At 39.9% G+C, this 27867-nt stretch overlaps 1 protein-coding gene across 8 annotated transcripts in view; it reads left to right on the top strand.

Moving 5' to 3' along the window:
• NSD3 (nuclear receptor binding SET domain protein 3) overlaps positions 1-27867 on the top strand; it is a 183582-nt gene that overhangs the window by 69893 nt on the left and 85822 nt on the right. For 6 of the 8 annotated variants that reach the window (XM_019921296.3, XM_019921297.3, XM_019921299.3 and 3 more), the window contains exon 1: positions 4327-4466. The exons of 1 other annotated variant lie outside the window; for it this stretch is intronic. The gene's annotated coding sequence lies outside the window, so the exon portion shown is untranslated. Of the gene's footprint in view, positions 1-3413; positions 3434-4326; positions 4467-27867 lie in introns of those variants that run through there. One more of the 8 variants, XM_019921294.2, reaches the window with a different exon arrangement.

Here is a 27867-nt window from a genome sequence, read left to right as displayed (position 1 = left end):
GGGAGGAGCAGGATGCGGAGGGAGCGGGCTCCGGAGGAAAACAGGCAGGCGCGGTCCACCAAGTAGCAGCCTGAGGACTTGGCCCGCCCACCCCTACTTCCTACGGCAGGCTCCCCGGAACTGCTGCCTCAGTCCTCCAGCGCCTTCCCAATTCCCCTCCTCCCACAGCTCCCCCAGCTAGAAGGGCCAGAAGCCAACTCTCCATGGCTCCACCTCTTTCCTCAGCCATTACGTCACTCTGAGTGACGACACCACCCACCAATGAGCTCTCAGATTCTGGGGCGCTAAGGCGTCCCTCGCGATGGCAGCCCAGGGGGCCGCGAGGTCTGGTTCTCACCGGCGAAATGACTTCTCTACTGGGTTTAGTTTAAGGAGTGTTTATGCTGGGGGGCTCAATACTGACGCTTTTCTGCCTGTTCACACTCTGTAGGCTGTGGATTCACCTCCCCCCCAAAAAAACACCCTTCCTTGAAGCTGGATTAAAGAAGCTCTTACCCTACCAGTCGCGTAATATGCCTGATAGTCGCCATGGTGACTATCTGGGAGTCACCAATTACATCACTCTGATATATTCCCCCACCTTCCAACTCCGCAACTGCGGGCGGGGAAAGCAGTGAGGGGAGGGAGTGGCAGAAAGGGCGGGAATGGTGAGGAAAACATCCCCTCTCCTATATCCAGGGCCAAAAACTGGAATGCTATGAAATCTTCATATGGAAATCTGAATTCCACTAAATAAAATTGCTTTATAAATGTTCTCTTAACAGATATTGGTTATGTTCAGTAGTTTGCGTTTCTCAAATAACATTTAAAATGTATATTATAGTAGCTGTGCAATGACGTTGGCACTGCAGGTTTGGGGGCACTTCAGTTCCTAGGATGGGGAACTGAGCCATCTTGGGAAAGTGAAAGATCTAAAAATGTACTCTATCCCCAGTTATCTCTACCCATCCATTTTATCTGGCTCTAGAAGGAAAACAAAATTTTGGTGGCTCTACTTTAACATGACAGGAAGGAATTGCTTTCACACGGAGAATACTTCTCTTAACATGTGACTGACCACAGACCTTACTCATCTGGGCTGCACATTTGTAAGAATAAAAGATGGCGGTATATAAAATTTCATTTTTTAAAAAAATGTAGACTGCTTTTAATCCACAAAGCATTTTTTAGCTAATAACCAAATGGATCCACTGTTACATAGGCAAAACTTTTCAGTTTGGCCACTAGAGGGCCCTTTGTGCGTGTCTGATACCCAACTTTAGACCGAAAGGTTTCACTTCACGTTCTATGTTTACGAGAGTTAACAAAATCTACAAAGCTTTATAAAGTCTCTTTACCTTTCCTTCCCTGAAAATTCCCGATGGTAAATTTTGAACTCTAAAAGGCTAGGTAGGTATAATTTTCACATTAATTTCATAAATTAATCACTGCACTATCATGTACATGTACTTTTCTGCAAAAGATCATAAAAGATGCAAAAATATTCTTCTCAGTTCCCTGGGAGACATTTTATGCCGGGAAATATTCTTATTCATGCATTGTATTCATTTACAACCAGGCACAGTGAAAATCATTAAGTATTCATAAACCAGATGAACGATTCCAAGCCCAGTATTTGAAAGATGAGCTAGATTTTCTACCATGGCCATATGTCAGCAATCCCATTTTAAAAAGGGAAGGTTTAAGAATCTTTCTTATTGAAATCCATTGGTTCAAAACAATGTCTGCCTTCTTTTATCAGGCCGGGTGATTTTTTTGACTTTCAGGATAAGTGATTTATCATGTAATGCGTTTCTTAATATAATCTTCAGAAGACAAACAAAAATGTTTTTTTCTCCCTAATCTTGGTCCTGAGAATTGTGTTAGATTGCTTTCTTTTTAGAAAAAATTTTAAATTTTCTTTTCTTAAATTTATTTTTGGCTGCTTTGGGTCTTGTTTCTGTGCGCAGGCTTTCTCTAGTTGTGATGAGCAGGGGCTTCTCTTCGTTGTGATGTATGGGCTTCTCATTGCAGTGGCTTCTCTTGTTGCAGAGCATGGGCTCTAGGCGCGCAGGCTCAGTAGTTGTGGCACATGGGCTTAGTTGCTCCGCGGCATGTGGGATCTTCCCTGGCCAGGGCTCAAATCTGTGTCCCCTGCATTGGCAGGCGGATTCTTAACCACTACACCACCAGGGAAGTCCCAGGTTGCTTTCTTAATGAAATTTTTGCTCACTTTCTATGAAGAATAGAAAACATGCTCTGAACCTCGTTAGATGCTAAAAATGTAAATTATTATTTTAATGGCCATTTCCCTAAGTACGGCTCCAAATCAAATATTATTAACAATGTGTATGTTATGCAGGAAGAGACTATGCATTTACTTCACGTAAGTTTAATTTTAAACTCTTGTCAATACAGGAAGGTGGGAAAGAAGGATGAAGATAGAAAGGATCATAGGAAAGGGAAAAAAAAAGACCAATTTAACCTCTCTTTCCAGGAGATAGAATCAAACATTTGAAATAAGCTCAGGTGGTGTGGCCCCCTTTGGAGAAGACATTTAAAACAAAACTGTGCTTTTATTGATTCCTTTAACTTTTGGTACCACAAGCATATGAACCACACAAGCATAGATTTAGAAATAGTTAATGATTAACAGTAATGGGAATGCTTAATTCTGAATATCATCCTTAGCATTATTAACAGGGTTGTGTGTGTGTGTGTGTGTGTTTTAAACGAATGCAAAATTAGAAATCATGAAAATAATTGGTCTGTAGGAATCTTTTAATTTCCTGTTTAAGTGGTATTTAAAGATAAAGGTAGCAGGGATTGCCCGTAACGGTACCAAATAGATAACAGCACTGTAACGTCGATGGAGAGTCTAAGGTCTAGTGCTGATATGACTTTATTATTCTCAGAACGGAGTATTGGTTTCCTCATCTGTTCGCTGCCTGTGTTTCCTTTGTACTTTCATGTCTGTGCTACGACGTTCTAAGTCATTATCACCAGGCCCCAGGAAATATCACCAAATCGGCCCACTCCTGCAAGAGGAGTTTACTGTGTCACGTACCTGGTACCTTCTATTGTTTCACATAATTTCCTAGGATGGGGAGGGATATAGGGTTACAGAGAATCTTGACTCCCGCTTCGTCCTCTCATTCTTGCGTACGTGAGCTCTGTCTGGGACAAACGCCCTCATCCGTCAAAGCGCAGGTCTAGCCGCGAGCAGCGCAGGGCCCGGCACGTGACGGGCGGGGAGCCCGCCGGTCCCTCTGGGTTGGGGTGCGGAAGGCTCTGCCTTCCTTCCCCCTGTTACCCACAAGCCCTCGGGCCCGCGGGGCGAGAAGGAAGCAGGCGTGTGGGGCCCGGGGCCTGCCAGGGAGGCGTCCGAGGAGCCTGCCATCCGAGACTGTCCCCCAAGGCTCCGGTCGGAAATCGCTGCCACACGCAGAGCCCGGTGGGACAGGGAGCTCCTCTGTGACAACTGTCGGGCGGGAGACAACCAGGGTGGCACAGAAATCGCTGTCCCCTTTCCCGCTCATCTTAACCGGGCGCCCGTTTGTAGGGGATTTCTAAGGTCTAGGGAGGGCATCGCAGTGTCACCCCAAGCAGTCCCACCAGGTGATTGACATGTGCTGTTAGAAGCATCAAAGAACACGCACATGCACACTTTCGCCTCCCAGGCCCAACCTCTATCCTGCCTTCTAGTTTTGTTTTGTTTTTCACTTTCCTCCGCGTCGTGCCTTTCTGTCTCTCCGCCTTTATCGCCTGCGGTCTCACTTCCAGTCGAGACCCCGCCGGGCCGCTGGCGTTTCAGGCTCTCCCCCAGCCCCTCCTTTCCGCCCGCCGACTGGCTTCTTCCTCCTTTAGCCCACTGCGCCCCGAGCCCCGGACTGCATTTCCCGGCAGGCGCCGCGGCCAGCGGCCAATGAGCGGCTGAGGATTTGGCGGCGGCGGCGCCCCGAGAGTCGGGGTGGGGGGGGCTTTGTGCGCGGCGGCGGCGGCGGCGGCGGCGGTGGCGGTGCCTGTGGCGGCGGGAGCGGGCGGCGGCGGCGACCAAGACGGAGGTGGAGGCGGAGGGGGACTGTCCACTGGTCGCCGCGGAGAGGCGTGCGAGGCCGAGTCGAGCCCCGACGACGACCCTGCTGCCCCAGCCCGGCCGCCAGCCACGGGCTGGTCTCTGGCAGCTGCAGCTGCGCGGCGACCCCCATCCCTCCGGCTCCGCTGCCCACCCCACCGCCCGCAGTCTTCCTCCTCTTGCTGCGCGCCCGGCCCGGCCTGGCCGTGGCCCTCCTCGGTGCCGGCCGCCATGGCAGAGGCGTCCGGCGCGGGGGAAATCTAGCCCGGGGATTTCATGCGGCCTAGCTTGGTTCCGCCTCCTCCTCCCGCGGCCCCGGCGGCTGCCTGCACCCCAGCCCTACTCCGGGCCTCCGTGTGTCTCCTGTGATCGTACTGACACGGCCGGGGGGTTAGAATGGAACAAAGTGAAGGTAAAGTGAATGCGTGTGTATGTGTGTGTTTGTGTGCGCGCGCTCTGGAAGGAAGCGCTGAGGTGGGGACGGCGAGGAGGGGGCGACCTAGGGATGGGACCCGGGTAGGGAGAGAGACCTTAGCAGGGATGGGAGGACTAGCGGGTGGCCTGAAAGGGTTCGAGGGGAGTCTAGAAGGATGAAGCAAGGCGGGGGATGTGGAGGGGATTGGGAGGTGGGGCAGGAGAGGTAGGATTGGGATAAGGGATGGAGTGGCGCTAAGCTGGGAATTGGGAGTAGAGGTGGGATGGGGGCGGGGATAAAGATGGAACGGGGGAGGGGCAGGGGGAGAGGAGAAGAGTTAGGTTTGGAGATTAGAGACCTGGGCGGACAGAGAAGTAGGCAGGTTTGGGGGTGGAGTATGGGAACTAGGAGAGTCTGGGGGAAGGAGAAAGAATTAGGTGGAGAGATGGGGCCTCAAGGGAGACACGAGGGGAATGGAAGTGGAGGAAAAGGTGGATTAGGAAAAAGGGATGAGAAATGCTTGAGACAGGATGCAATAGGAAGATAGGAAATAGACTCAGGAACTGGGAGACCCAGGATCGGGCTCGGGAAGGAAATTTACTGAATGTTGAGAAGGATGAGAACTGTGGACCAAGCGTCACAGAGTGGGAGGAAAAGAAGGGGAAGGGGGTTGTTAAAGTGTTAGGAAGGGAAAGCCTTTTGTTCCTATATTTGTGTGTATTCTGTGCCTTTTCTTTCAAGGCTAGATAATGGAGAAGCTAGTGGTTATGGTGTTGTGAAATGGGGAGGTGTGGGTTTTACAGCTTTGAGGTGCTTTGAGGGAGGAGGAGGTGTGTTCGTGTAATGGTAGCAAGACAGAGAGACATGGCCATAATTTGATGGTTTTGGTGAGGAGTGAAGACTATTCAGATTTAAAGGGGGCAGGGGCAGCCATGTTTGCTGCCAGGCACTGCAGTGTAAATAAATTCCTTCTTCTCTCCGACATCAGTATGAATCTGGAAGGGGCCAGTTCAGATTGTTAACCCCCTTTCTTTCTATTCATGAACTCTTCCCATACATCTTGGGGTTATTTAAAATTATTCATAACCACCAAAGGAGGTAGTAATGTTTTCCATCTTGTGTGTTTTGCTGCCCCCCCCTTCCCCTTTTCTTTCTGGTTGCGAACAAGGCATGCTAATGAACTGCGGTGTAAAATTTAACCCCTTTAATAAAGTTAAAACTATATTTTTTACTAGCTGAAGGAATCCTTACTACTCTTATTTCAAACATGATCATGAAAAGGCTTTTAAATGTTGAAAATTCATTTGTTTCAGAAGCCTCAGAAGCAGTCAACATGTTTTCTGCAATTCTTTAAGTAAACAAGGAAATTGCCTCGGTTATTTTACTTGGGCTTGTGCTCTCGGCAAAGCACTGTGTGAGGGGAGAGGAGGGGTAGGAAGGTCTGCTGTGGTACATTATCTGCTTGCTGTAGTTTGCGTGTTGGAAAATTAGAAATGTGTGTATTTTAAAATGGTGTTTCTGATGGCTCTTGCTTATAGGTGATGGGTGTGTTAAGAAGTGTTTTCTTTTTTAAAATAAACTCTCTTCCATCCTTTCTCTTTGCTTTCATACAATTGCCCGGTACAATCTCCAAATGTCAGTTCAGCACAGTGCAGTGATCTATGAAGCAGGCATGCAGAGCTCAGAGCGTCATTCAGGTGCCAGGATTTTTTGGTGGGAACTTCAGGTCACTCTCAGGAAAGCTACAGTAACTCTCAAATGTATTCAAATGTACCTACTTATGTGATTTGAAATAGTTACTATTCTAAAGCTTTAAATACTAACAAACTTACAGGAGCTGAACTAAGTGGAGCCTATTTTATTTTCATATTGAAAAGGATTAAATGTGTGTGACCTTTTGTTTTTGTTTTATTATTGTAATTGGGAGAATCCAAACTTTAATCCGTCATATTGGTATTGAAACTGTTCTCTAATACCAGGAAGGCCTGTTAAAATTGTAATATGATGGACTCAAACCAGTTGTGCTACATATTGATTTAATCTATCCTAATTCCTCATCCTTTCAAGTTGTTATATAGAATTTTAGGATGTGTTCTTGGTCTGCTGGCAAAATTAAATTGAATATTGTTAGAGTGTTACTTTGGGAGAGCACTTTTAGTATAGAGGTCAGATATACAACTTATTTTGATTTGATAATATTCAGCCTGAATTTTTAAAAATCTTATGAGAAAAAGTTCCACTCAAAAAATCCATTCAGTATGCTTTTTTGGGATTTATTTTTATGGAGATTTCATTTTTATATCTCTCACTTGATTGACATGTTATTTGTAATTAATTTGTGAATGAACCATCAGTGCCATAAATTTTTAGGAAAATGAGAAATTGTTGTATATTAAAATAAGAAAAGACTCTTGAAAGCTTGAATTACTTTAAAAAAAAAAGTTTATTCCTAGATATTCGGCATTTTGTAAAGATAAATGTCGCCTGCCCAGTTGTCATGAGTATTCTGGCTCCTGGCTAGGTATCCACATGTAATGAAGAAGGCTACTCTAGTTAGTTGATACTTAATTAAAACCCAGACTGTGCTCTGATTACCATGTCTCTCATCAGCTCACCTGCTACCTGTGATAGCTTTTTTTTTTTTTTTAACTTTAAGTTAATAGATATGCCCTTTTTTATACTGATCAGATTGAATGAGTTTGGGGTAAAGGAAATTGGTTGCCTTTGAGATTGGTCATCCTTGAATGAATTGTCAAAGTCTTTAGTCAGTTGTCTGATTCTAAAAGACACTCCATTTCTGGAATTTATAATAATATTTATAATAAGCCTAGTAATGGCTACTAATAGCTGTTGTCCTCTAACAGTGTGCTGCGCTAAATGTCTTATATGGATGATTTCCCTTCATCCTCTCAACAGTTGTGGGAGGGTTAGTACTGTTAACTCCTTTTTTACAGATGGAGAGACTGAGGTTAAACACCTTAATAACACACAGATGGTAAACAGCAAAGCCAGTATACGAACCCAGGTCTTTTCTAATTATAAAACCTGATCAGCAGACCTTTACTTTTATTTTCTTGTAAAGATTCATAAAAATAATACACGTTCATTATTTAATTTTTTTTGAAATATTATAAAAGACTATAAGAGGTTTAAAAAAAAGTTAACACTCTGTTCTCCACTGACAACCATTTTGAAGTTTCTTGGGTGTCCTAGAAAATTTCTGTACGTATGTACGTACATCTGTCTTAAAATACATACAAATTCTATCACACAGTTTGCATTTTGCTTTTTTGTTTTAGTAGGCTACCTGGGACATCCTTTCAAACAAGCACATATGGACCTACAGCTTTCTTTTTTTTAAGGGTCATATAGTATTCCATTGTTTGAAATATTGATTAATATTAACATTAAGTTGTTAACAAGTTTTTGCTATTACAAGTAATGTAGCAGGGCCTGAATTAAGTTCCTAACAGCCTATTTAAATAGAAGAGATATAGTCCAACTACTTTATTTTACAAGAGAAATCACTGAGACCAGAGAAGTTAAGTCCAAGGCTTTGGTGAAAAACCTGTCACTTGACTCTTTATACCACATCACATTACTTTATTATTGTGGAAGTATTTGTGCATTCTGTGAAAGCTCAAGGTGAGGGGGAATACTCAAGGTTAGGCATGGTTAGTATAATGAGCACAAGGGGATTAAGTTGCAGTGAGGTAAAGGCTCTTGCTTCTCTTTTTCCATACTTTGTTCACCATGTTGTACATATAGCGTTTATACAAAATAATTTTACATGCGTAAATGACTCTTGTCCAGGTATCTTGAAGTTTGTATTTTGGGTAATGAAGTGGTTTTGGCAGAATTTTTCCTGTTTTAACAAAATTATCAATGAAATAAAAAAATAAGAGGTCTATCATGGTCCTGGAAAAGAACTTGGAAAGAATACCTAATTGAAAACAAGTTTTAAAAAAATCTTAGGCATCACTGATTATTTTTAATTATTTTTTACTATCAAGAAGAAAATTCGTAACCGTGGATACTTATTCATTGAATTCCTTTAAAACAAAAAGTCTGTTTTAGACACTTAAAAAATTAAAATCATTAAAGCTTTAAAAAGGTTTAGAATTTGGTATCTATCCATAAAATCTATTTTGGTGCATTGCTGTTTTTAGTTTTACCAAAAAAAAAAATAGGAGTCTATTATTTTTTGAAAGAGCAACTAAGATGATTTATTCATGTGTTAATAAATAACATGTCCAGCATTTGAGTTTTTTTTTTTTTTTTTTTTTTTTTTTTTTTGCGGTACGCGGGCCTCTCACTGTTTGTGGCCTCTCCCGTTGCGGAGCACAGGCTCCGGACGCACAGGCTCAGCGGCCATAGCTCACAGGCCTAGCCGCTCCGCGGCATGTGGGATCTTCCCGGACCGGGGCACGAACCCGTGTCCCCTGCATCGGCAGGCAGACTCTCAACCACCGCGCCACCAGGGAAGCCCGCATTTGAGTTTTTAAATGAATGGTGAGCTTTATTTCTGCAGGCTAATCTTTTAATAAATATAAATAAAGATAAATTTAAGAAACTGATTATACTACGACTACCTAACACATTTTTTAAATACTCAGAGGTTTTTCATTTTGTTTTTATTGTTGACCTTACTAAGTACTTAATAAGTACTTTTAAACACTTATGTATTATGTTGTGCTAGTACAGGGTGGCATGAAAAGAAGGAAAAAGGCATATTTAAAATTTTGTGATTTAGAGAATGTTCAGTTTTTACTAGATAGATGTGTTTTGTTACTTCTAAAGTACATCTGCTTATTGACAAAATTTTGCATTTGAAAAGCTCTTTGATAAATGATTCTTGGCTTATTCTTAAATTTTAAATGTGAATCTGTGTTATCATTGACTGATCTACAATGAGAATTCTTTTTCTACTATGTCCCTCTTTCATCTAGATTTAGAACTATATTGAGAGAGTGAATAGGAAAATTTTACAAATTTATATTCATATAGTTTCCATTTTAACCATATACATATATGAATATTATTATCTAACAATACTTTGTTTTACGTGATCTCTTCTGAGATGTTTGATAGAATTCCAGCACAATAACTTGTGTGTGTGTGTGTGTGTGTGTGAAGTTGGAAAGCACAATAATTATTTAACTCAATTTAAATAAGTAGGTATTTTAAATTTAAGAAATGTGTGGCTTCCTGGGATTTTGTGGGTAAAATAAAATTTAGTTTATCAAATTTATTTGAGATTCAAAAGATTAGGAAATCTCATGTGGAGGCTTGCCTACTGGCATTTTGGCTGTAGCCAAGACGGTATTGTGTCTAGTGAGTCTTGTGTTACTCACATCTCTTAGCTGTGGAGTCTTAAGAAAGCTGTACATAAAAAACAAACAAACAAGCAAAGACTTTTTAAAGTGCATTTTAAAGACTTTTGTAAAACATGACATATAAAGATAAAAGCGTAAAACCTAAATGTACGGTATAAACAAATAATTAGAAAACAAACATCATGTAGTCACCACCCAGGTAATATGCCCTGTAAGAAAAGCTGCAGAGACAGTCTCATTGGTTTAAGTGGTATTGTCTTGGTGGTAGTTGGACTTGAGGGATAACACTGTGCTGAAAAGAAAGCTGAAAAATTAATAACCATGAGGAGTCAGCACAGGTAAAAACTGAATCGCCAGTTTTTATTTGTTGTTATCAAAAGGGTTATCTAGGCAATTAAAAAAAGTTTCCTAACATTTAGTGTAGTCATTTAGTCATTTGAAATCTTGGTGCTTTACTAATGAATGTGAAACAAAAAGTAATGCTGAATCCTACAAGAATCGTGCCATGTTGCATAAAGCTGTTTCTTCAGAGTTCATCTCTGATGCAGTTTTTGGTAGGATTCAGTGACTACTGGTTTTAGATTTATGTGCAGACTCTAAGAATGGCTTTTGCTTAGGAAATGTCAGATTTGCCTGTATCTGTGCCTGATACCTAACTTAAGTATCTTATTTACAAAAACTAGTTTGACTCTCTTGCTTTCACATTAATGTAACCATTAGAAAAAGTATTAACCTGAACAGTGGCAATCTATGTTGACTCTTCCATCCTTGGCGCCTCTTGATTCTTACCTTGTCTGCATCTTGGCTAGGTGAACCAGATTTCTTTTTTAACTGGAGAAACCTACTTTAATGTGCTTCCCTGACTTTCTAGACATATTTTCTTATATGTATGGAAAAGTTAAATGTTGACTTTGGAGGATTTTGATAGCAGAAAACAGTTGAATTTTTTTGAGAATTTTAAAAAATTTTATTATTTATTTATTTGTTCATTTTTGGCTGCGTTGGGTCTTCATTGCTGCGCCTGGGCTTTCTCTTGTTGTGGAGAGCGGGGGCTACTCTTTGTTGTGGTGCATGGGCTTCTTATTGCGGTGGCTTCTCTTGTTGCGGAGCACGGGCACTAGGCACGCGGGCTTCCGTAGTTGTGGTGTACGGCCTCAGTAGTTGTGGGTCACAGGCTCTAGAGCGCAGGCTAAGTAGTTGTGACGCGTGGGCTTAGTTGCTCTGTGGCATGTGGGATCTTCCCGGACCAGGGCTCGAACCCGTGTCCCCTGCATTGGCAGGTGGATTCTTAACCACTACGCCACCAGGGAAGTCCCAAAGTTAAATTATTTTTCCCCTCTGACTACCTGATGAATACAGATTATTTGCATAAAACTCTGCAATGTGGACTTTAAGAAGGACATTTTAAGAACACATGTGCATACATAAATTAAAGCCTTTATTTGGCTATTATAATTTTGTTACTTTAAGCTGTCTGTGTTTTTCTTGATCTCTGCTGGATCCAAATATCTTGCAATATGGTATTTCATATTTGATTGTGGTGAGAAACTTCATGCTATGCTTCACCTAAAATTCCAATAGAATGTTGTTCTTTTTTATTCTGGGTGAAGGTTAAATACATCCCTTGCTATTTTTTTCTCCTGCAAGGATGAGAAATAATTATTTTAAATCTTGAAATGACTGTATATGTTGAGTTTTCCTAGATGTGGAAACACACATAATTTAATGTAATAGTTTTTTAAACCTAAAGTAGGTAATTTGGCTTTGTATATGAAGTAGGGTTAATATACTTTTGATCATCTCATGCTTTCTGTGTTGTTATCACCTGTACAATTTAGCCTTGATCATTAGAATTTATTTTATTGTGTCATAGAATTAGGGTGTTGAGGTTAAGGTCTTAATTAAGGTATTACATCCATATGCATATAGGTCCACACACACAGTACCCCTAAGAAATGCTGATAGCCCTATTAGGTTTTTTCTTATAGAATCTTTTTTTAAATTTATTTTTATACAGCAGGTTCTTATTAGTTATCTATTTAATACATATTAGTGTATACATGTCATTCCCAATCTCCCAATTCATCCCACCACCACCACTACCCCCAGCACTATTAGTTTTTAATTTTTAATGGAAAATTTGTACTTTCCAAAGTGGCTGGTAGTTTTAAAATAACATTTATTATGTTTAAGTTATGAAAGGGTAGTTTACTGTAGAGAAATTGAACACCAGTGAGATATAAAGAAGGTTAAAATCACCTGAAATCCTACCAACTGGAAACAACTACAGTTAACATTTTGTTCTGTATCTTTCCAGTGTTTTTCTTATGCATACCTGTATTTTTTTTTTTACAAATTGGAATAGTATATAATATTATTTTATAACCTGCTTTATTGTGAAATAAATTTTTTTGAGAATGTGATTTTTTAAACTGATATATAATTTCATTGTATGGTTGTGCCATATCTATTTACCATTATTCTGTTGATGGCGTTTTAGGCAGTTTGCAATTTTTAGATAAAATTTGATGAACATTCTTACATATTTAAAAAGTTGTATGACTGTAATGATTTGATTACAATAAATTCCTAAAAGTAGAATTACTTAACAGGTCTGAACATTACAAAAGTTTTTGACACATATTTCCAATATTTTCTCCAGAAAGGTTTTTTTTTAAATAACAGTTTCGTTGAGAAATAATTCACATACCGTACAAGTTACCCATTTAAAATGTACAATGCAGTGTTTTTTAGTATATTCATAGAATTGTGCACCATCACCACAGTCGATTTTAGAACATATCCAGCAAGGTTTGAACCAATTTAAACTCCTAGCAATATCAGAAAGGCTTTGTTTTAAAAAACTGCATTTATTTGTGGTTTTTAAAGCGTAGTACAGGTATACAAGAATGCAGCAGTTTGTGTGATACATTTTTTCTTTATAATTCCTATCACTTATTTTGAAAAATTTTATTTCCAGCCTTATTGAGTTGTAATTGATGATATATACTTTATATCAATCTATGGAGATTTTAAAAGTCATCTATGAAAACAAGATGCTCATATTCTTGTGTTAAGAAAACATGACAAAGTTTAAGCTTATAAAACAAAGGATGAGGTAGATTTTTTGAATTATAAAATTATCTTTCCGTTCAGTCACGATGCCTTTATTGAGAAAGCGTTGTATGTGGTTTAAAATACCTTTCTTTTGGGCTTCCCTGGTGGCGCAGTGGTTGGGAGTCCGCCTGCCGATGCAGGGGATGCGGGTTTGTGCCCCGGTCCGCGAGGATCCCGCATGCCGTGGAGCGGCTGGGCCCGTGAGCCATGGCCACTGGGCCTGCGCGTCCAGAGCCTGTGCTCTGCAATGGGAGAGGCCACAACAGTGAGACACCCGCGTACCGCAAAAAAATAAAATAAAATAAAATAAAATAAAATACCTTTCTTTTCATTCAGATTTTATTCAGAAGCACCTTATATTAGGAAATGTCTATGGAAAGTATGCTATACCTATGTAGTTAACTATAGCAAACTTATTGTATAAAATGTATGGCTTTCTTTTTATTGAGAGGTTTGCTTTGCTCTAACTGACCTTCACCCTGAAAGTTGTTCTGTTTGCTTTAAGCCATTTAACAAAACTTTTTTTTTTTTAACTCGATGGGCAGTGGAGTGTAGGGCAAGTGTCAGGGAGACCCGAGTTCTTACTCCCACCGTACCTCTACCACTGGGGCTCAGTATTCTTACCTCTGAATTGGAGATGAAAATGACTACTTTTTGCAATTATAGAGATCTAAACTAGAAGTGCTAGAGTGTGCCTAGAACTGGACCAGGCATGTAGCTGATAATAAATGACTTTTAAAAAAATATAAGAATAATAGCATATGCAAAATGAGTTAGTCTTTAGTCGAATGTTTCATCGATGAAGATGTGAATCAGTTGGCCTAAACTCACTTTTATAGAAGTTAAAAGTTGAATCTTAGTTAGTGCTTGAGCAGAATCTTTGCATGGGTTATGTGGGTGTTTCTCAGTTGGTAAAGAGAATTCATGCTGTTACAAGTAGGAACATGAAGTTAACTTTCCAGTCCAAATTTACTTCCACTGTTGTTATTACAAAAGCATGATGGCTCTAGCTTCACCAACGCTTCATGTTCTGATTAAGCAAATAGGTGATAATGTAAAATTTGAATATAGTATGAAGTTCCTTATGTTCTTTTATTGTTTATTTTAAAAATGAAATGTTGAATATAATTGAACCTAAAATACTAAAGTGATAAACCTGATGACCCCAAAAAAAAAAAAAAGAAGAAAAACCCCTGGTCTTTATAGGAAAAATAAACTTAGTAAATTATCATTTTAGATATTATGATAAATTAATTGCTTAGTACTTTAAAAACTACATTATAATTTCTGTGATACCTTGCCTTGATATGGTAAAAGAAAGTAAAATTTGAACAATCTCAAACCTGTTTTCTGTAATTTAAAAATTTGTTAGGGAAAGAGGAAGGAAAATATGTGGATGAACTTGTTAGTTTACTAGATTTCATAGTGAATGGAACAAGATGACTGATATAAGTTACTTAGTTTGTCATAAATTTCACTGTGAGCCAGTCCCTTGATGTAAGGGATTGGAAAATAATTTAATGTGAATTTTCTTCCAGTCATAATACCATGTCTGTTGTTGCTGGGTGTGGTCAAGAACAAAGTGAAGACTTTGAGGTTAAACCAAATAGATAAGGGAAATTGCATGTTTTATTAGTAAGTTTTGTATTGGTACAAGGCAGTTCAATAAGTAATGTGGTTTAGTCAGAAAAAAAAAGAACTACAAAGCAACCTAAAATGTTGTGTAACTTAATAGAATCATAGTCAAGTGAAAATTGTGTGACTGTATTTAGTGACAGGGGTTTTTTTGGTGTTTAATTGTGTTTCATTTCACATAGGTCACTCCCTTATACAGGACATTTTCATGTCCTTGACCATCATCTTTCTCTTAACACAATTTTAGTGGAAAATTATTAAGTGAAAATTTCAGAATATATTTGGGGTGATGATACTAGAGTTAAACAGATTAGTAGTACCGTTATGTTTTAACAATAGTATTACTCTATTACTAGTGGTATAAACTAAGGAAAATTAAAAATGATAAGAAAAGGTGCTACTTCTCTAATACACCTTGATTACTTAGAGAATTTTGTAGAAAGAAATATGGTGGTCATGCTTTACCCCCTACAATCTTATTTAGGCAAATAGGTGTTGGTTGTGAATTTCATATAATTGTTTGCTATTGCAAATAACGAACATCTTTAAATAATGTTCAGAGGGTAGGTAAGACATTAAAGTTAATTTTTAAAATCGCATATGTTCTTGTCAGAATGCAAATCCAACCCCTACATTTATGTACTGGTGACTAGGAGGAATCACAGCTCACTTTCCCATTGTTTGGGGTCATTTCAGGTGATCGGATCACCTGATTTAACCTCTATTATGGGCTATAAACAGAAGCCCAAATATGTCTATCTCTTCAGAGAGGCAGACTCACAGCTAAAACTCAAGACTCATGACTGCAAGACCAATGTCAGAGCGCATTTTTCCTTGTCCCCGATTTATCTTACTCTTATTTTATTCTTGCATACGTGTCTGCTAAATTTCCTCATATGTGATTTCTGTCTAGTTATACGGTACTATTCACCAATTTCTTTAAAAAGTTTATAATTAACCTTATTTTTATAAGCTTTCTTAGGATGTTTTTGTTTGGGTCAAATTTGAGAAATGATTTACATCAGCACTGACCAAGAGAATTTTCTGCAGTGATGGAAATACCCTGTGTCTGTGCTGTCCTGTATAGTAGCCACCCACCATGTGTGGATTTTGAACACTTGAAATGTGGCTAGTGTACTTGAGAACTGAATTTTTTATTTAATTTTAATTTGTTTACAATTCAGTAGCCACGTGTGATTAGCACAGATTTAGATATTATTAGTGAAGGGAAAGAATTAAGTAGAAGTGGACATTTTCACATTCTTTGCTCTTGTGATTACTTTTGTTGTGTTTTTGTGGGGTTGGGACTTTAAAATCTCATTTTTCCAAATGCTTACTCTCTTAGATAATGAATAAATCCATTCACAGGAAACAACTTAGTAATAGTTATTTGATTATTGTTTTAAAATATACAAATTTTAAATATTTTTAAAATATTTAAGAGAGGCCCGGTACGCAGGCCTCTCACTGTTGTGGCCTCTCCCGTTGCGGAGCACAGGCTCCGGATGCGCAGGCTCAGCGGCCATGGCTCATGGGCCCAGCCGCTCCGCGGCATGTGGGACCTTCCTAGACCAGGGCACGAACCCATGTCCCCTGCATCGGCAGGCGGACTCTCAACCACTGCGCCACCAGGGAAGCCCTTTTTTTAAAATATAAAAGTATTTTTAAAAACTCTTTTAATCAACGCAGTTATTAACAGACTATGTACTGCTGACCAACAAAATGATTTCATTTCAGTAGTACTTTAGAGTAGTTATGGTTAAATAATGTGGAAATCTTAAACTTTTTATATTACTTGGAATGCTTGACTATTATTTAAATATTTTTACTATAATCTCAGAAGCCTCTGAAACAAAGAGAACTTGAAAGGAAATAAAAGATATGTCTGATGATCACCTCTTCACGTGGCTTCCTCTAATCTCTCTATATGATTAGTTCCTGGTTTGGATTCCATTAGTCCGTTTTATAACAATCCAGACCCCCAGTCACTGTGTCCTATTACCCTGTTTTATAGTAGCTTATCGTTTTCTGAAATTTTCATGTTTATTTAAGCTCTATGAGATCAGAATCATATTTCCTTTGATTTCCCAGGATCTAGAATAGGGCCTGGTACATAGTTGGTGTTCAGTAATGAACTGTGTCACAAACAAAACAAAAAAAGGACTTTGTGAGGAATTAGATATATATCTGGAATAACAAACCACTTAGAGTCTGGGAACAGGCAAGGTGAGGCCCGGCTTTTGATTATCTTGGTAGTGTTGATATGGGTAATTTATGGCGATTAGTTTAGAATGAGTCTGTATAGAAACATTTCTGTGGGAACTCTTACTTTAAAAATAGACAAACTTTTGTCCAGGCATGCACGTATGTACTAAATAAATGCTCTCCACATAAAACATCATAAAGTTGGGACCTCCCTGGTGGCGCAGTGGTTAAGAATCCACCTGCCAATGCAGGGGACACGGGTTCGAACCCTGGTCCAGGAAGATCCCACATGCCGTGGAGCAGCTAAGCCCATGCGCCACAACTACTGACCCTGCGCTCTAGAGCCAGCGAGCCACAACTACTGAGCCCACGTGCCACAACTACCAAAGCCCACATGACTAGAGCCCGTGTTCTGCAACAAGAGAAGCCGCCGCAATGAGAAGCCCGCGCACCGCAATGAAGAGTAGCTCTCGCTCGCCACAACTAGAGAAAGCCCACGCGCAGCAACAGAGAGCCAACGCAGCCAAAAATAAATAAATAAATTTATTTAAAAAATCATAGAGTTGACAAAATGGAAAAACAAATGAGAAAATATTGCCATCATCGGTTTTTGAGTATTCAGCCTCATTTTGTAACCTTTTAGAGATTAAGGGATTTACTCGAAGTCATTTATTTGTATGCCATTGGTCAGAACAGAGAGAACTGCCAAATCCTAGTTTTCCAGTGTGTTGTTTTGACTTGTCATCTATGAATGGACATCACTGTGTAGCAGACATAGGCACTTTACCTGATAAAAGCGGTATTTAACTGATAGTGGTTTGAGTTATCTGTGAGTAGTCAGAGATCAAATGTTCTCATGCAGTAAATTAGGTCATTTAATTTCTGATATTTAAATGCCAACATGATAAGTGTGGAAAGGGTTTTATTTTTACTCATCTATTCCTATACATAGTCGTAAATAGTTAATGTTTTGAGATATGAATCAGTCTTTTTATTTAGGGAACTTATACATTATTCACCTTTACAAAATAAACTTCCAGTTAGAGGTTATTCATTATAAAAAATGTTGACTCAGTAGAGTTCTTTGGGATGGCTGCAAGGGGCTTTTCTTTATTAACTGTGGCTATCATATGTTTAAATTAACAGACTTTAAAAAATGGTTCTTAACCATAGTGCTGTCTTTACTACTGCGAGTTTTCTCCACACCCACCACATATTTTTGTGAAAATCAGCCACAGAATCCAGTGTGGCCCAGAGATTTTAGTTGTCAGAAATGGAAAGATACAGTAAGTATTTTAGTAATAAAAGGACCCATAACGTTATTGTGTCATGCGTGGTGTTGGCTTTGCTGCCACATCGCTGTTTGTATCACATCTCCAACTAGAATGAAAGTTAACTCCAGAGCATAGAAAGCAGGAGTGACTGCCAACAAAACGGGAAGAAATCACGTACTTCTCTTCTGCAGCGTAAAAGGTGACAGCAGCGTCCTCTGAGCAATTGCAGGCTGATGGCTTTCCTGGCTGTCCAGGGACAGGTTGTAGGCCACATTAGCATATTTGTAGCCATAGATAGGACTATTCATGTTGTCATGGGGTAAGACCTTTAAAAGTGCTCTTTCTGGGGCTTCCCTGGTGACATAGTGGTTGAGAGTCCGCCTGCTGATGCAGAGGACACGGGTTCGTGCCCTGGTCCAGGAAGATCCCACATGCCGCGGAGTGGCTGGGTCCGTGAGCCATGGCCGCTGAGCCTGCGCGTCGGGAGCCTGTGCTCCGCAACGGGAGAGGCCACAACAGTGAGAGGCCCGTGTACTGCAAAAAAAAAAAAAAAAAAAAAGTGCTCTTTCTGTTTCACGTTCCCCACATCTTAGGTTAAGGAAGCTAAGGGAATTCTCCTCCTTCCTGTCCTAGGTTCTATAGGGATGTTACTAGAACTAATGAAGACAAGGGAGTGTTTAGAAATGCTGTTAGAGAAGACTCTATATTAGTTTCCTTTTGCCTCTCTAACAAATGATGTCAAACTTAGTGGCTTAAACACAGCAAAATTTTAAACAATACAAATTTATTATCTTATAGTTCTGGATGTTATAAGGCCAACATGGGTCTCTCTGGGCTAAGATCTAGGTATGAGCAGGGCTGCATTCCTTCTGGAGGTTCTCGAGGAGAATCTGTTCCCTGCCTTTTCCACCTTCTGTAGGTGCCTGCGTTCCCTGGCTTACGGTCCCCTTCCTCTTATATTCAAAGCCAGCGCAGAGCATCTTCAGATCTCTCTCTGACTCTTCTCCATCCCTTTTTCTCTTGTAAGTATCCTAGTGATTATACTGGGCCCACCTGGATAATCCAGAATAATCTCTCCATTGTAAGATCCTTGACTTAATCAGATCTGCAAAGTCCCTTTTGCCACATCAGGTAACATGTTCACGGGTTCTAGGGATTAGGATGTGGGTATTTGGTGGGGGGTCATTATTCTGTCCATCACATCCTCTTTACAAGTTGAAGATGCTGGCTTTGTTAATTGTAGGGATGTTTTCTGAAGCAGTAATGGTTGCCTTTCTGAATTAATACAGACATGACAGAAAAGTGGTTCAGTGGTCAGTGACAGTGTAGCATGTGGTAAAGGGTGCAAGTCATGAAGCAAGACTGCCTGGATTTGACTCCTGGCTCTACCCCTTACTTTATGTGTGACCTTGGACAGGCCACCTAACCTGTCTGTCTTTCAGTTTCCCCATTTGTAAAATGGAGATACTAGTATCCATTTTGCAGGAGTTTTCTGACGATTAAATGAGATAATACTTGTAAAGCACTTGGAACATCACATTGTAAGTCCTCAGTAAATTATATTATTTTACTTGAAACATGTTTAAAGTATTTTTTGTTTGAAATTTTAGAGAGATTCTTATACAGATTAAAATCTGGATCTATTCTGAGTTGTTGCAGGTTCTTTTGTTTAACCTTTTGAATACTCAGAAATATGGCATATTCAGGAAAACATCTGTGTGTATTAGTCATTGAAAAATAGGATAGAAGCCGAATAAATATGAGCATTTTCTTGATTTGTAATTAATGAATTGTATTTTTTCTTTTGAAGAGACATATTAACATTTTTATATGTTCATTATAGAATCTACAGAGAAGTAAAAGGCAAAGCAAGAGAGAACAGACTATAGTAAGCATTTCCATTTTGGTGAACATCCTTTTAGGGCAGTAGTTCTCAACCCTAGGGCGATTTTGCCCTCCAGGGAACATTTGGCAATGTCTAGAGACATCCTTTATTATTACTGGCAGGTGGTACTACTGGCATCTAGTGCGTAGAGGCCAGGATGCTGCTAAATATCTTTTTTTTTTTTTTTTTTTGTGGTACGCGGGCCTCTCACTGTTGTGGCCTCTCCCGTAGTGGAGCACAGGCTCCGGACGCGCAGGCTCAGCAGCCATGGCTCACAGGCCCAGCCGCTCCGCGGCATGTGGGATCCTCCCGGACCGGGGCACGAACCCGTGTCCCCTGCATCGGCAGGCGGACTCCCAACCACTGTGCCACCAGGGAAGCCCGCTGCTAAACATCTTGAATGCTCATGACAGCCTTCCTCAACAAGTGTTAGTAGTGCCAGGGTTCAAAAACGTTGTTTAAGAGTGCGAACTCATTGATAAGTGTGTTGCCTTCCTAGTCTGATTCTCAGTCATATATTTGAGTTTTGGATCACTTCTTGATCAGTGGGTTATGTAAAGTCCAGATACTAAAAACCAAATTTGATTTGGTAACTCATATCTGGCTCTTGGGAAATGTTAGTAATTTTAGAGATTAGTATAACAACACAGAGATTTGATGAGGTCCACACTGAAATTATCTGCATAATTTTAGATTATGGAGTTGAAGTCCTGTTACAGCATATACTAATGCTGTGATTTGGGGCTGTACTTTTGACTGTAGTTTGAGAGCCAAAACACATTTTCTTCTGTCTTCATTACTTGGATGGAAATGAGCATTCAGTAAAATAGCGGTTCTAATTTCCGCTTGTCTTTTCTGCCATTCCTGTATTCATTTAACAGCCTTTTTCATTCCCTTACAGTACTGGGGGATTAGGGTTACAGCAGTGAGCAAAACATAAAAGTACCCAGTACCTTTGCTAGAAGTGAAATAGTTTTGTTTTGTTGGCTGGTTGGTTTTTCCATGACCAAAGAGGCACTGCTACCCTTTGCTTTGGAAATTAAAGATAAATATGAACTTCAGAAATCTGAACACATTTGGCAATTCTCTGAATGCTGAAGTTACTCAAAGTTGCCTCAAATACAGGTTGGCATTCTAATATAAACTGATTTTGTGTTTAGTACAGGTTTTGTATTAGGCTATAAATGATTCAAAAAAGGGAAGTCATTTTATTAGAAACTCATTAGAGTTTTATATTCTTCTTATCATGTGTTATGCTCAACAGTGATAATGTTGTGACAGTTTCTCTTAATCCCATTAGTAATGATTGCATTTTTATACACTGAACGAAAGAGCTTCATTTCATAATATAACTACTGTTTTGGAAAATATGAACCCTAATATGTTAATAGTTTAAATGTGTTTTTTTTTTTTTTTTGACCACACCTTGCAGCATGTGGGACCTTAATTCTCTAACCAGGGATCGAACCCATGCCCCCTGCATTGGAAGGCGGAGTCTTAACCACTGAACCACTAGGGAAGTCCCTGTTAATAGTTTATGTATGCCTGTAGAATTATTAGATTCATGGTAGTGAGCTTCGAATTAAATATGGTTAGGTAAATACATTTCTTGTCAGCCAGTGACTCTTTTTTTGTGATGTGTTTATACTCTGAATTTCCAGCACTTAATAAAATATCTTCTACTCTAATTCTGATGAAAAGGTTACTTGATAAAATATATAGTAAGATTACATACTAAACTTTTGAAATAGTTTAAAAATAATAGGGGGAAATTTCATTTTGTTCTGTTTCCTCTTAGTGACCTGATTACCTGCTGCTTGTTTGGTTTTGTGCAGCTACTTCCCAGCTTTATTCATGATCTTTTTAGGAGGGAAAAAGTAAATCTGTACAGTCAGTTCTAAATGCATGCTGCTAACAAACACCTGTGGTATTTCAGTAACACTAGTTACTTAACAATTATGAGCTCATGTTAAAATACTCACATTGTTAATCTAATCCTGTGGCTCCTTACTGCAATACTCCTTTCTGTTTGTGATCAATCTGTTTATTGATAATGTGCTAGCCACTGTAGTTGGCTGGGTTTCAGAGATGAAGCAGTCCCATGTCCTCATCATAAACTTCCAGTCTTGCCATATTCTCTGGCATGTAAGTTGTTTTTATACCCCTGAATTATGTCGTGTGCTTTCATCAAATTCTTGTAATTTGGTTTTGCAACATATCAAGAAATATATAATCTAGATCATTTAGAAGATGTGAAACTAAGAAGCCAAGGAAGTTCTTAACCATTTTAGGTGATGGTTAATATAGGTCTTTGTAAAGGAGTTCCCCTCCCTTCCACAGGTTAGGACCTTTTGTTTCCTATACTTGGAAATGTCTCAGGTCCCCTGCATCCTCTCTCTGTCCCACATCCCCCAGCTCCTCAACCTTGGATGTTTTCCTTTGTCATCCAGGGCACTTGTCCCTTCTGTCCACAGGGACTCTGTCTTGCTCATCTTTTATCTCTAGTACTTAGGACTAAACATAATACAGGCACTCGATATGAAATGAATAAATGCGTATTACTGAGCCTCATCTCCAGCACGTTCCCTTTATTGCTTTTCTCTCTCCGGTAATAATGCAACTGTATAATTCCAGGAACCACGTCTGAATTTTCATCTCTACGACTTTAGTGCTTAGTGCGATGTCTGGCATGTAGTAGGTGCTCAATAAATATGTGCTTTATTAGAGGAGCCTGTATAGGTTGGGGTGGGGACAACCTGGCTGTAACTTTTGGTCTCCTTCCCATTGTAGTAGCAGCAGAATGGGAAGGAAGGAGGAGCTGGCATGAACTTCCGCCCAACATTGTCTCAGCCTACAGAGGGCAATTAACAGACAGCAGCTGGTAGCCAGAATGGATGTAATCAAGTATTTTATTCTTATTTCTTTTTTTTTTTTTTTTTTTTTTCGGTACACGGGCCTCTCACTGTTGTGGCCTCTCCCGTTGCGGAGCACAGGCTCCGGACGCGCAGGCTCAGCGGCCATGGCTCACGGGCCCAGCCGCTCCGCGGCATGTGGGATCCTCCCGGACCGGGGCACGAACCCATGTCCCCTGCATTGGCAGGCGGACTCTCAACCACTGCGCCACCAGGGAAGCCCTATTCTTATTTCTTACACAGATGTTTTGAGATCATGTTCGCTTACACGCACACACACACCCGTCATTTAGGTCAAGATGGTCCTCTGTGATATATTAGTGCTGTGGTAGAGTATAGGTAGGATGCTATCAGGGACTTCAGAGGGTGGGTGAGGGGTGGTCTGGGAAAGCTTCTTGGAGTATTTTAACACATCTGTACAAAAGCTAAGTGGTTGATGAGAGAGGAAATGATAGAATGGTGGAAGGCAAAGTGGGAAAGCAGAAACAGGAGGAGGGGAGGCTGGACAGGTAGGCAGGGGCCAAATCAAGAGAGACCTTTTGCTTTGAGGAGTTTATCCTAAGGCATGGAGAGCCATGGGAGGTTATTAAATTTGGGGGTGGGGGGAAACGGTTGTTTTCTTTTTAAGAACTGTCAGTGGTAGAGAGGGTAGATTGGAGGTGGACAACTCTGAAAGCAGGAAGAGCAGTTTGAAGTTGTTACTCTAATTCAGATGAGATGATAAGGCACAGCCAGTGAACATAGCAAGAACTGAGGAAAGTTGGCAGAAGGTTGGAGGGTAGAACCCAGCTTTGTTTTAATGCATTGCAGTCTGGAGAATTGCCCTCTCACTTGTTTGTGTGATCTTGTGGTATACAGTTTTTTAAAAAAATATTGTTGCTTTTATTCATCAATGTGTTTTTTACTGTTTATATATTGTTTAAGAAATCCTTCCCCACCTTGAGTTCATAATGATCTACTTCCGTTTTATGTTTTTGTTTTTCCTTAAAAATTTTTTAAGTTTTACTTTTTATATCTGGTCTTTAATCCACCTGGAGCTGCTATATTACATGGTGAGGATCTAATTTTTTTTCTCTATGGATAAACAGTTGTCCCAGTACCATTCTTTAAATATTCTATCCTTTCTTCACTCATCTGCAGTGATTCTTCTGTTACATGCCAAATTCCCGTATCGACTTGGGTCTGTGTCTCGGATCTTAGTCTGTTTCATTGTCTCTTTGCCAGTACCTCACCTTTTAATTGCTGTAGCTTACTTAATAAGTGTAGAGCTTTTTGTTTTTTAAAATTTTATTTATTTATTTATTTATTTTTGCGGTATGTGGGCCTCTCACTGTTGTGGCCTCTCCCGTTGCGGAGCACAGGCTCCGGACGCGCAGGCTCAACGGCCATGGCACATGGGCCCAGCCGCTCCGCGGCATGTGGGATCTTCCCAGACCGGGGCACGAACCCGTGTCCCCTGCATCGGCAGGCAGACTCTCAACCACTGCACCACCAGGGAAGCCCATATTTTAAGTACAGTGTACATGTGTGTTGAAACCAGTAAATCTTTGTATAGGTATTGTAGACTTCATTGTTGAGAAACATACGCAAATACTTTCTTGATTTCTTCTAGACATTCCTTTTTTTTTTTTTGAGATACAGTTCACCTTTTTAAACGGTACAGTTCTGCGGTTTTTATTATATTCACAAGGTTGTGCAACCAGCCACTAATGAAAATGATGAACATTTTCATCACCCAAAAAGAGATCCCATACCCACTAGCAGTTAGCTTCCATTCCTTCCTCCTCGCAGCCCCTGGCAGCCACTGCTCTGCTTTCTGTGTCTGTGGATTTGCCTGTTCTGGACATTTCATATAAATGGAATAATACAATATGTAGCTTTTTGTGACAGCATTCTTATTTAAATTGAGTAAAATTAATAGATTACAGGGCATTCTGTAGGAATACTACTGTGTCTTTGAGAAAGTAGGACAACAGCCACTATGGAGAACAGTATGTACGTTCCTCAAAAAACTAAAAATAGAACTACCATATGACCCAGCAATCCCACTACTGGGCATATACCCTGAGAAAACCATAATTCAAAAAGAGTCATGTACCAAAATGTTCATTGCAGCTCTATTTACAATAGCCAGGACATGGAAGCAACCGAAGTGTCCATCGACAGATGAATGGATAAAGAAGATGTGGCACATATATACAATGGAATATTACTCAGCCATAAAAAGGAATGAAACTGAGTTATTTGTAGTGAGGTGGATGGACCTAGAGTCTGTCATACAGAGTGAAGTAAGTCAGAAAGAGAAAAACAAATACTGTATGCTAACACATATATATGGAATCTTAAAAAAAAAAAAAGGTCATGAAGAACCTAGGGGCAAGACAGGAATAAAGACACAGACCTACTAGAGAATGGACTTGAGTACATGGGGAGGGGGAAGGGTAAGCTGGGACAAAGTGAGAGAGTGGCATGGACATATATACACTACCAAATGTAAAACTGATAGCTAGTGGGAAGCAGCCGCATAGCACAGGGAGATCAGCTCGGTGCTTTGTGACCACCTAGAGGGGTGGGATGGGGAGGGTGGGAGGGAGGGAGATGCAAGAGGGAGGAGATATGGGAACATATGTATATGTATAACTGATTCACTTGGTTATAAAGCAGAAACTAACATACCATTGTAAAGCAATTATACTCCAATAAAGATGTTAAAAAAAAAAAAAGTAGGACAAAAATACTGTACCTGAGTAGGGAGCAAGAAGAGAAAACCTCACCAGTATTTATTTCTGTTTTGTTTTTATTTAAGCATCATATTCATATTTTATTTCTTCATTTATTGAAGAGAGTGGCCAATCTTATGCCTTTGCTTAGTTGTTTAATGAATAAATGTCATGTAACAAATCCTGTTCTAGAAAGGTATCTTCTATTGATACATCTTGAGTTTATTAGATATAGATGGAGTAAAACTACTTTGATTTGGGTGCATGTTGTCAGTAATTGTATAAAAATGACATGATTCCCTTTGTATCTTGGTGGATAAATGAGTAAAATCACATGACGATATAAAGGGAATATATTCTCTCTCGAATTGTTTATTTTTTAAAGCAAGCATATTTTCCACTTTAACCCAGAAATTAGCAGCTTAGAGTTCTTTTTAAAAGGCTACCTCGGGGGCTTCCCTGGTGGCGCAGTGGTTGAGAGTCCACCTGCCGATGCAGGGGACACGGCTTCGTGCCCTGGTCCAGGAGGATCCCACATGCCACGGAGCGGCTGGGCCCGTGAGCCATGGCCGCTGAGCCTGCACACATCCGGAGCCTGTGCTCCGCAACGGGAGAGGTCACAACAGTGAGAGGCCCGCGTACCTCAAAAAAAAAAAAAAAAAAAAAAAAGGCTACCTCGGAAAGTACCTTTAAGTCAAGATATCCATATAAGGTTTACTAATATAGAACATTTATTTAACATACTACAATATTGCAAGCCTTTTGTATCATTTGGAGAATTGATGTTTTATTAGTGTAATTGCTGAAATATAGTTCAGAAATAAAATGTTTTTCCCTAAATCATAGCATTAAACTTTTTTTGGCGGGGGGCTGGGGTGGGGGGCCCACCTTGTGGATTGCGGGATCTTAGTTCCTGACCAGGGATCAAACCCAGACCCCTGGCAGTGGAAGCGAGGAGTCCTAACCACTGGATGGCCAGGGAATTCCCTGCACTTTTTTTTTTTTTTTGCATTAAACTTTCAAAGAGTTAGCCTCAACCAGAGTGGCAGTAAACCTCTTTAAATGATTCAAAAGGGCTTCCCTGGTGGCGCAGTGGTTAAGAATCCGCCTGCCAATGCAGGGGACACGGGTTTGAGCCCTGGTCTGGGAAGATCTCACATGCCGCGAAGCAACTAAGCCCGTGAGCCACAACTACTGAGCCTGCGCTCTAGAGCCCACGAGCCACAACTACTGAAGCCCGAGTGCCAAGAACCCGTGCTACGCAACAAGAAAAGCCACTGCAGTGAGAAGCCCGCGCACCGCAACAAAGAGTACTCCCCACCGCCCCCCCACCCTGCTCGCCACAACTAGAGAAAGCCCGCACACAGCAATGAGGACCCATCACAGCCAAAAATAAATAAATACATTTATTTAAAAAAAAGAATTTTCAAGCAGGATATGTTTTGTTTGAAAGATTGATGTTGAGTTGTGTAGTCATTGTACCAAATTCAGTTATTGCTTTTTGTCTATAACAGAGCCAGATTAGATGCTATCAATTCTAGCTACTTTTAGTAAACAAAAGGTGAATATTGTTGTTCATTTCCTTTTTGATGTTGTAGAGGCATGGTCAAGTTCTTAGAACCAAGTGGTTGATTTTCTTTTTCCCATAACACTACCCCCTTTTTTGTGTGTGTGTGGTGAAGTTAAAATGTAGAAAGGCTTCTGAAAGAAGAATATTAATTTTTAGAGTAATATGCATCTTGTTGATACTTAGTAGCAGTTTGTGTTTGCTGATTTTTAAAGGTGTGTGTTTGGGCTCTTGAAAAATATTTATCTCTTATTTCCAAAAAGGGTGAATGATTTACCGATTTAAAATAGATAATTACAACAAAATAATATACCTGTTTTTTAACAATACACCTTTGTTATTACATTACTAGCAATTAAACAATTTTTAAATTATGAAAGACAAAACGGGTAATACAGAATTTATGACTTATAGTCAAAGGATCACTCTGATCATATAATTAGATTTTAAAATATGAATAGAACACACAACCAAGAAGAATGGAGTCTCTTTTAAAACCCTGGCATTAGGGGATTTTAGCATTCTTCCTATATAGATTATGCATGTTTTTTCAAGTTTTTACTTTATAGAGGCTCTGGTTTCACCCTTGCAAACCTAAGTACTGAAAATAATGGACCATATTTTAAAAAAAAGATTAACTCTCCTTACCATTTTCTTCTTGGTGTAGATTTGGGGAAAAAATAGGAAAATGAAAATCTCCCTTGATGCAGTCATCCAAAAATCCTCATATTGTGTCATTAAGTGCGA

The sequence above is a fragment of the Tursiops truncatus genome, chromosome 21, assembly GCF_011762595.2.
Source record: "Tursiops truncatus isolate mTurTru1 chromosome 21, mTurTru1.mat.Y, whole genome shotgun sequence".
In the NCBI taxonomy this organism is placed as follows: Eukaryota; Metazoa; Chordata; class Mammalia; order Artiodactyla; family Delphinidae; genus Tursiops; species Tursiops truncatus.
Note: the sequence above shows the minus strand (reverse complement) of the source record. Positions and strands in the feature narration are given on the sequence as shown.